General features: G+C 38.7%; 1 protein-coding gene across 7 annotated transcripts in view; it reads left to right on the top strand.

Annotated features, from left to right (window-relative positions):
- The window catches only part of sorbs2a (sorbin and SH3 domain containing 2a), a 72012-nt gene continuing 62657 nt past the window's right edge, over positions 1 to 9355 (top strand). For 4 of the 7 annotated variants that reach the window (XM_081611810.1, XM_081611754.1, XM_081611402.1 and 1 more), the window contains exon 1: positions 1 to 495. The gene's annotated coding sequence lies outside the window, so the exon portion shown is untranslated. Of the gene's footprint in view, positions 496 to 516; positions 614 to 1373; positions 1388 to 9355 lie in introns of those variants that run through there. The other 3 variants (XM_081611340.1, XM_081611315.1, XM_081611367.1) reach the window with 3 other exon arrangements.

Genomic DNA, 9355 nt, shown 5'->3' with positions numbered 1-9355 from the left:
GTTAAAGACGGGGCTAACTTCTACTGTCATCTTTGTGGCTGTGGTTGTATATGCAAACTCTATAGAACAGACAATGATAGTGAAATGAACTGAGACATAAATCACAAGCAGGAAATGATGCAGAGAGAGCTGGTGTGCCAGAAGACGTCCAGCTGAATATAGGGTGCTCTCAGAGACAGAAGGGGGAGAACTGAAGCATGGAGGGTGACAGCAACCAGGACGAGGCGAGACTCTCTACAGAATAGCTTTCAATTTGGATGGAAGTGGATCAAGTAGGTGACTCTGATCCACACGTTTCACCTAGTGTAGCCGGTGTGTCCTGCCTGCCTGCCTGCGACTGAATGCACTCATGCAAAATGGATAAATGGAAGGAGGCAGCAGCCTCGTCAACAGGAGCGTGTGTGCCACATTCTTCATCCCACTGGACCGGGTAAAGCTCCTCTCCCTCATTTGCAGAGCGGATCTCCAGCGTGTTGGGATGCCTCGACACAAGCAGTGAGTTTACCCTTCCAGTTACATAAAGACGTGTGGGAACCTAGATTATATAAGCAAGCACATTAACTCAAATGGAAACATTATTATCATCATCCTCACTGAGGAGTTTTGCACACAGGTGAGCAGTAAGAGTACTTCTGATGAGTGCTTTACTTATTTATTTTTTATTTTTGATTTGTCTGTTTTCACCCTAGCATTAAATCTAATGCATGAAGTTGTGATTTGACTTTTATAAGAGTTCTAGGAGACAAACACCACAAAATTTAATAAGAAATCAGAAAACACGTGAAATAGCAGGTTAAAATCTTTATTAGCTTGATCTTTTCAGACAAACAGGATATTAGGTCGTCCTGGCTGGTGAAGCGGAACAAGTGGAGAGGATCCGAGTGCAAATGCACATGGATAGTGGCGATATGTAGCATGTTCCCTCAGTCCTCTGCAGGAAAAAAACCCCACTGCAGTATCTCTCCCCCTCCCCGCTATGCTGACCAATGATGTTTGGAGGTCAGAATCCCAGATCTCCCACTAGTGTGAGCTGCTGCCTCACAACATGTTTGGGAACAAAGTGCCTGTTACACTTCAGAGTGTAAAAGGAAGGGAATGTTAATAAATGAAACATCTGAGCATTTTTTTTATTGCACTTGGTCATTTGAGGGGATGCAGCAGCATACATCTCTGTAGACGGCAGGAAGTGACATTTTCTCACATCCACCAAAAAGACTAGCTGACATTCTAGGTGTTGAAGCTCCCCAAAGAGTGAAAATTAAAAAAAAAACATTCCGTAAAATTAATATGAGCTACAACAGCTGTACAACAACAATCATTTTTCTGTTTTCCTGATTCTCTTTTTTTGTTTGTACATGTGTGCTTTTCCTCAGCGCCTGGAGACTCGGTAAGTGCTGACTCCGGTCTCCTCTCACTATAAGTGGCCCCTTGGGGCTGACAGGACATCAATAGTCAAGTGGAATCAGCAACATGGATCTACTATGGTTCTGTTTGCTCTCTGCAGTGCAGCTTAGTGAAAGGCAAGGAGTGAGAAATGTAGTGGGTAAGAGTGTACGAGGTTCTGAATCCAGTGTTGACCTCATTAGGGGTGCGACTCAGGCACCGAAGAGTGTAAACATGTTGCAGGAATTACTGCAGTGAGATGACGGGATGCGAAGCAAAACCTGTCTGTAGCTTCAGTTTTAGGCTAAAGCTAGTTAAATAAATGAATTACATTCAGAGGCTTCAGCTTCTGTCTAGCAATGTGACCAAATATAAGATTGGGCACATTTTGTTTCATATGAAAAGATGCTAAAAACGTTCAAATAGAGGAATCTTTTATTCTGTTAATTTAATATTGCAGTGAAAATTTGAGAAAAATCAAACTTCACTTTAATAAATTTACTTTAGAGTAAAGTAAGAAATTCCATCTTTCATGATGTGATCATCCTGCTACTTTACTGGTGGTACCACTAAACAGGCCCAGCACTGTAAAACACAGCAGCTGTAACATGTAGAATTATGAGAATTAAATGTGAGTTAATTCATTCTTCAACTACTTGTGGATATAAGAGCTGCAAGAGATCAATCATGGCTATTCAACTGGATTACTTTCTTTATTTCACATAGCTGCACATTAGGCTCAGTTATAGCTACGGATCTGAGCATCGGAAAAGAGCTAAGAAATCCAAACTTCAGAGTTTTTCTAATACTTACTGATGTTTTGTTTTTTTTTGTCAGGATTCCTTTGATGATTGTTAGAACGTATTAGCTGTGGTGTGGTTGGCATTGTGGCCTTGCAGCTTTGCAACAAACTGCAACTTGCTCTCAGGTTGGTGTGTTTATCTAAAGTTACAGATCGGATGTGTGGGTGTGATACTTTATTCTCATCTTTGTATGTGTGTGTGTGTGTGTGTGTGTGTGTGCGTGTGTGTGTTTGAATGGAGCTGGCAGTTTTCTCTAAAACAGACCAATACCATTTCAAGACCTAGAGATACTTCAACTCTTCCACCTGAGGCAGATAGTCAGCCTGGGCCATGAGGGAGCAATTCACCTTGCCTCCTCCATCAAATCTCCACCCTAACATTGTGGAGGGGATTTAAAACTGAAGGCTGTGTCAGTCACAGTGTGTGGGTAGAATAGTGGGACTGGAGGCAGAGCTGTCAAACAAGTATGGGGTGATTGGGTTTTGGCTTCTTTGTTTCAGCCTGGTTCAGCTCTAAAAGGTAAAACTAGGCTACCTCCATGGGAGTCCATCAGCTGTTGAGAGAAACGTCAATTTCAGCCAGGCAGCTGGTATTTATCAGATGAGGAGGGCCTGGACATGCTTTTCCTGTAGTCCTAATCTATCTTATATATTTTATTTGTTCAAAGTAGCTTTAACCACTTTATTTATGACTCTTTAGCACAATAATTTAACATCTTTTACAAAAGATTTAGAGAAAATTCTCTCAATTGAGAAATTGAGAGAATCTAAGTAGACAGTTAATATACTTCTGCCAAGTTGACAGAACTAGTAGCAAAGAAATTCTTAGATTTGTAAACCCAGTTGGTTTGACGTCTTATGTAGACAGACATTTATTGAGAACGAGTCCTGCCAAACTTGGTAAAATATGTAAAAAATGATAAATGTCTTGATAAAGCAATTGATATTGCCAAATACTTTCCTAAATAACTTTCCTTAAGAATTTGATTATACAGTGTGACATAAATTACTATTAACCATTGTCAACGGTATTAAGTCTACATTATTGATATTTATTTTTAAATTTTATTTTCAAACTTATTGTTTTATTATTTAGCTTTCTTTTGTAATTAATCACTTATATTTTTACTTATATTATTATATTTTTCTTATTTCTTATGTTATATATCTAATACATTTTCTATTTACTACTTTTTCATTATTTTTCTTCAGTTTTCCATATTTTGTATTTCTTCAATATTTTTTAGTTCAGTGTAGGAAAAGAGAACATGAGAAAAAATAAAAGAAATGTATAAAAGGTAAGACAGGAATGAAAATGAAAAGAGGAAATATTACAGGAAAAAATAAATCAATTTATAATGAAGTAAATATGAGAAAATAATAAACTACACGACATGAAAAAAAATGCAACAATATATTTTTAGGTGCAATATTTGCTGCAAGCCATTCATTTATTCTGAATTTATCACTGATATTGGCAGGATCCATCCTCCCTATAATTGGTGAAATTGGACAATTAACACACACAGTGAAGTAAGGATATTTGTTCTCATTTTGGCAAGGACACTTGATGTTATACGAGTTACAATTTTTTTTTTTTACAGAGCACGTCAAAAGAAGTAAAATTTAAGTTTGAAATGGTTTTGTTGATATGTTGCAAATGCAAAAAGAGGCATCTAATTATTCATATGACTCAGTTACTGTCTCTTAGAGCAACATCTCAGAATCCACCAACACAAACATGTAATAAAAGTGCAATGATCCTTTTACAAATCCTTATTAGAACACAAATTAAAATAATCGTATCAACATATGAACACATTTATCACTGATGGGAATTTATTTTACTTGTTAGTTGTTTGAAATGAAAATATACATCCTCTTTAGTCAAATGCACACATATTTCTCTGGGTCAAAGTAATTTAGTAAATCAAATCGTTTTGACGTAGCAGTGCCAAGCTGTTATCCAAATAAGGAATTAAGGAGCTACATTCCACATAGAGGGAAAAAATGGAACTGATTTGTCTGGCCCTAAGAGATCAGAGGGAGGACAGGCAGAGAACGCTCAAACCATTCTCAGAGGAAAGGAACATTTAGAGTTTGATAAGAGTGACATTTTCAAAAACCATTTTGCAAACTGCTTAAAATCCTTTCAGCATTTTCTTATTTGACACAAACAGCTGGGCTTTTGGACATTTTTATTGCTCTTTAAATCCTCCCACAGTGACTTAGTCTGTTTATATGTGCATAGTTTTTCTAAATGTGAATGCTTTTCTGTGTCACCACTGCTGTGTGTTCGATCTGTATTAATCTCTTCCTGTTAGGCTTCTGGTAAATGTCCCGGCTCTCTCTCCTGGGAGTGCAGGGATTTATTGAGCCATTACTTAATTAGAGGCCCCGAGAAGAATCTGAAATGATTGAATTTACAGCCCATAAGTGTAATAAATTAGATAATAAACAGAAATCCAAGGTACATATTTATCTTCATAGATGCTTCCCATGTTCAGGCTTGTTAGTATCTTGGTGATTTTATTGATGATGCCAATGCCAAGTTATAGAACATCACAATCATTGTGTTATCATTAATTTGGTATGGTATGGTTTTATCATCTTGGTATTATACATGCTTAATGCTCAGAGTCACAGGTCTGCCTAAAAAGTCAATCCTCCAGCTGCAGCTGATCCAGAACGCTGCTGCTGGTGTTCTGACTAAAACACCAGCATCACCCAGTGATGTGCTCTATCACATCACTGGGTGATGTGAGTTGACTGAAGGACAGTTCTACAGTCCTTCCACTGAGAGAATAGAATTTAAAATACTGCTGTTAGTTCTTAAATCACCGAACAGATTAGCACCAAAACACAGTAAACAAAATGTACAATACTGATAAACTTGATTGATTGATCTATTGATTGATTAAGTTTATATTATGCATGTTTAATGCTCAGAGCCATTAGGTTAAGTTTAGATTTTGAGGTAAAGTAAAAAAAGAAGCCCTTTCAATTCAGCTTTTAGTCCAAGCACAGTTACTTCTTGTAACTATATATTTATTAGAGTAACCTAAGTAATTAAAGTGAAGTAATGACCCTGTTTTAAAATTAAGCAGTGTAATCTCAGGCTGTGGGATTAAAATGAAGACCAGAAATCCCAATTGAGATCTTAAAAATAAATCAGTTTACACACAGGCTGAAAATCTCTGAAATGCTCTCATAAGATATTTTCAAAAAGGTTCATTCAATCCAATCATACAAGTCAAGTACATCCATTTCAAATTGATCTTAGTTATCAAACAGTGTAGTCAAGTTCAATTTATATTTAAAAAAATCTTTATCTGCGGAAATGCAGCAGATTCCATGCAGGTCCTGACCTGCAGCATTCACTCCTGCTGGACTGGGACGTTGCAGCAGTGGGCTGCATTCCTGCTTCTTCAATTTTTTATTTTTTTTTACAAATAAAATTAAGAAGAATGTAGTACATTTGTATCCAATGTCTGGAGAAGATGAATTCTTTCCTCAAATAAATTACAAGTTTACAATGACAGATTATTACAAAGAGTCAGCTTCCTAGTTCTCCAAACAGTGAGCAAACAGTGATTTTTAAAACTTGCTCATATTTAAACGAGCTTTAGGTTGGAGGACAGCTCCACTTTGGTGTTTCACAAGTCAGCAAGAAAAGCCCCACTGCTTTATTGAGAAGCATGGTGGCAGACAATGCATCAGCAGCAGGTCGTGCAACATTTCTTCAGTCACAACACCACTTATCGGTCTGTTGAGCACTCACTCACATAGAGGGGAGGCTGGTGCACCCACAGCGAAAGGCACTGCATGAAGCTCAAAGTAATATTAGAAATAAATTCCATTATGCTTGAAACATGAAAGGCTAACCACATTGCAGGAAGCCCAATTCAATCTATTTTTCTTTCATTTCCTGATAAGGAGAGATATTGTGTGCGAGGTCAGAGGCAGATTAAGTTCTTTACATTCAGAGAAGGGTAACAACAAATCATGTAATTTTACGTCTCAGTACTGAGATGGCTGAGGAAGGACAGCCTCAAAAATTCATTATACATCTAAATACTATACATTTATTCTCTTTGTAAAGTATTAAAGGCACATTATTACTCTTGTAGATGTAGAATTGATCAGTCATCTTAGATAGAAGGTTTTAGTATTTTCACTGTTCATTTTCACCAAGAACAACTGGTGTTAAAAAAACTGCAATTATTTTAGGGATATTGAGTTATTTTTGTCTCTGGTTAATGTTGAAATGTGTGATAGTTTTGCTATGTTTCACTTATTACCAATGCAAAAACTATGACCAGCAAAATCATCTCACTAGAGAATAATTTTCTAAACTGAAAAGCTGTTAATCCAATACTGAGTGAGTAATTCCAACATTATGTGAACCATTAATTATTGCCTTCCTGCTTTCAAAAACAATGCCGAGACTTACTGTAACATATGCGTTATACTTTAAAGATGTTTAGATTTTCTGTGTCTAAAACAGGAGACTTGTCACTACTTTCTACCAAAAACATACTCAATGACATCATCATGTTATTTGGATAAAAAAAACCCTGTCAATGTGTCTCACTTATTGTTTTATATTGTTTTTGACTTTTTTGACTCCATTACCCTTCAATTTATTTCGTCCTACATTTTTTGGTCGTTTTTCTCTTGTGTCATCATTTCATAGCCATGTGTCACAACACTGCTGCACCAGCTTTTCATAAACTGAGTCATGGCTGACACTGGCATTTTTACAGGGCAATGTCGACTCCTTTGATTCATGTGGAAGGGCAGCAAGGGCCACAGTGCTGGGATTTTAAAGTGAGCCACAACTTTGGGAATGAGTGACAGATGCTGGACAACACTTGTCTGATCAGACCAAGTAAAGCAAATCAAAAAATAAATTAGGACAGATGTCAAAGAATGTGTGAGAATAAATCAATAGGAACTCTATTGTAACTGTTAATAGTTAATATCAGCAATTAAATTGAAAATGTGAAACTTGTTTCTATTTATATGTATACATGCTTAGATTAATTCATTCTTTATTCAATAACAATGGGAGATAATACTGTCTGGGCCATTACCTTGAAGAAGCACATCAGTTGTGTTACCATTACAAATGTGCGTAAAACTTCATCAATACTCTGCTAATGTGAAAAAAAATAATAATAATTTGCAGCTGTGGTATTTCCATTATATAAGAAAGACATTTAAATGACCTTATTCACACTATAAGGCATTAAAAACCATGATCCCCCAACTACTTCCTGTCGTATTCTTGTTCACGAATTGTTCCAGTGGCAACATCTGGCTATTGATCATGTGACTCATGTAATGTAAAAAAAGTGTTTCCAATTTCGACATGACTCAAAAACCACCTCATCCTTTCGCCAAAACTTTTAATCTAAAAACAAGATATTTTTTACTGAAAATGGTGGGTTTCCACTAAACAAAATTATTTTTTGGAATATCCAATTCCACAATTATATGGTGAATGGAAATGAAGCTATTGACACTCCTCATTGGAGGTAAGCTAAAATGATTATTGCCAAATAAGCTCATTGTTCAGCTTTATTGTACGGCTTTGAGGCGATTCTGGTCCACCATCCGACGTCTCAGGAGGGGGAAGCAGTGCAGCACCAACACTGTTTATAGTGGGGATGGTGTGCTGCTGACCTCAACTCGGGATGTTGTGGGCCGCTGGGCGGAATACTTCGAAGACCTCCTCAATCCCACCAACATGCCTTCTGTTGAGGAAGCTGAGCCTGGGGACTCTGGGTTGGGCTCTGCAGTCTCTGGGGACGAGGTCGCCGAGGTGGTCAAAAAGCTCCTCGGTGGCAGGGCCCCGGGGGTGGATGAGATCAGCCCGGAGTTCCTTAAGGCTCTGGATGTTGTAGGGTTGTGTTGGCTCACGCGACTCTGCAATATCGCATGGACATCGGGGGCAGTTCCCCTGGATTGGCAGACTGGGGTGGTGGTCCCCCTGTTCAAAAAGGGGGACCGGAGGGTGTGATCCAATTACAGGGGGGTCACACTCTTAAGCCTCCCTGGTAAGGTCTATTCAGGGGTCCTGGAGAGGAGGGTCCGTCAGATAGTGGAACCTCTGATTCAGGAAGAGCAGTGTGGTTTTTGTCCTGGTCGTGGAACACTGGACCAGCTCTACACCCTCAGCAGGGTCCTGGAGGGTGCATGGGAGTTCGCCCAACCAGTCTACATGTGCTTTGTGGACTTGGAGAAGGCGTTCGACCGTGTCCCTCGACCCCTCCCTGGTGAGGTGTTCCGGGCATGTCCCACTGGGAGGAGGCCTCGGGGAAGACCCAGGACACGCTGGAGGGACTATGTCTCTCAGCTGGCCTGGGAACGCCTTGGGGTTCCCCCGGAGGAGCTGGAAGAAGTGGCTGGGGAGAGGGAAGTCTGGGCATCCCTTCTGAAGCTGCTGCCCCCGCGACCCGAACCCGGATAAGCGGAAGAAAATGAATGAATGAATGAATGAATGTAATGAATGAATGAATGAATGAATGAATGGATGGATGGATGGTTGGATGGATGGATGGATGGATGGATGGATGGATGGATGGATGGATGGATGGATGGATGGATGGATGGATGGATGGATGGATGGATGGATGGATGGATGGATGGATGGATGGATGGATGGATGGATGGAAGCTCATTGTTCAGTGTGTTGTATCCAATATTATTAAAGTTTAATTGAAGATAAATATGTAGAAATCCAAGCAAAACCCAGATCAAGTACCAAGTACAACTTTCAAATTATTTAATCACTTCTGTATTGACAACATCCTAATTTTGTGAGAATCTGAACTGAGGATTTCAAAATTCAGAATTTGGGGGATGAAAGTAACAGCTAAATATGCAAGAAATTTATCAGAGTTGAAATTTTACAAAAATAAATCTATTATTGTTAATACCCTAACTTACTGACATGAACATGAAGAACTGAGGACAACAGAATGTCAAAAAACAAAAAAAAAAGTGATCAATTAAATATATACCTTACCTTGTGGCAGTGCTAAACATAGAGGTGCTGTAGGATGAAGCATCAGCCTCCTCACTCAGATCTGCTTAGACTTTTCACCTGGACGGCCCTAAGAGATCAAAGTATGCCTGGAATGGAAGTGGGAGCACCATGATGTC

Source organism: Poecilia reticulata, chromosome 1, assembly GCF_904066995.2.
Source record: "Poecilia reticulata chromosome 1, P_reticulata-male-v2, whole genome shotgun sequence".
Lineage (NCBI taxonomy): Eukaryota > Metazoa > Chordata > Actinopteri > Cyprinodontiformes > Poeciliidae > Poecilia > Poecilia reticulata.
The sequence above is the reverse complement of the archived record's forward strand: the minus strand, read 5'-3'. Positions and strand labels throughout refer to the sequence as shown.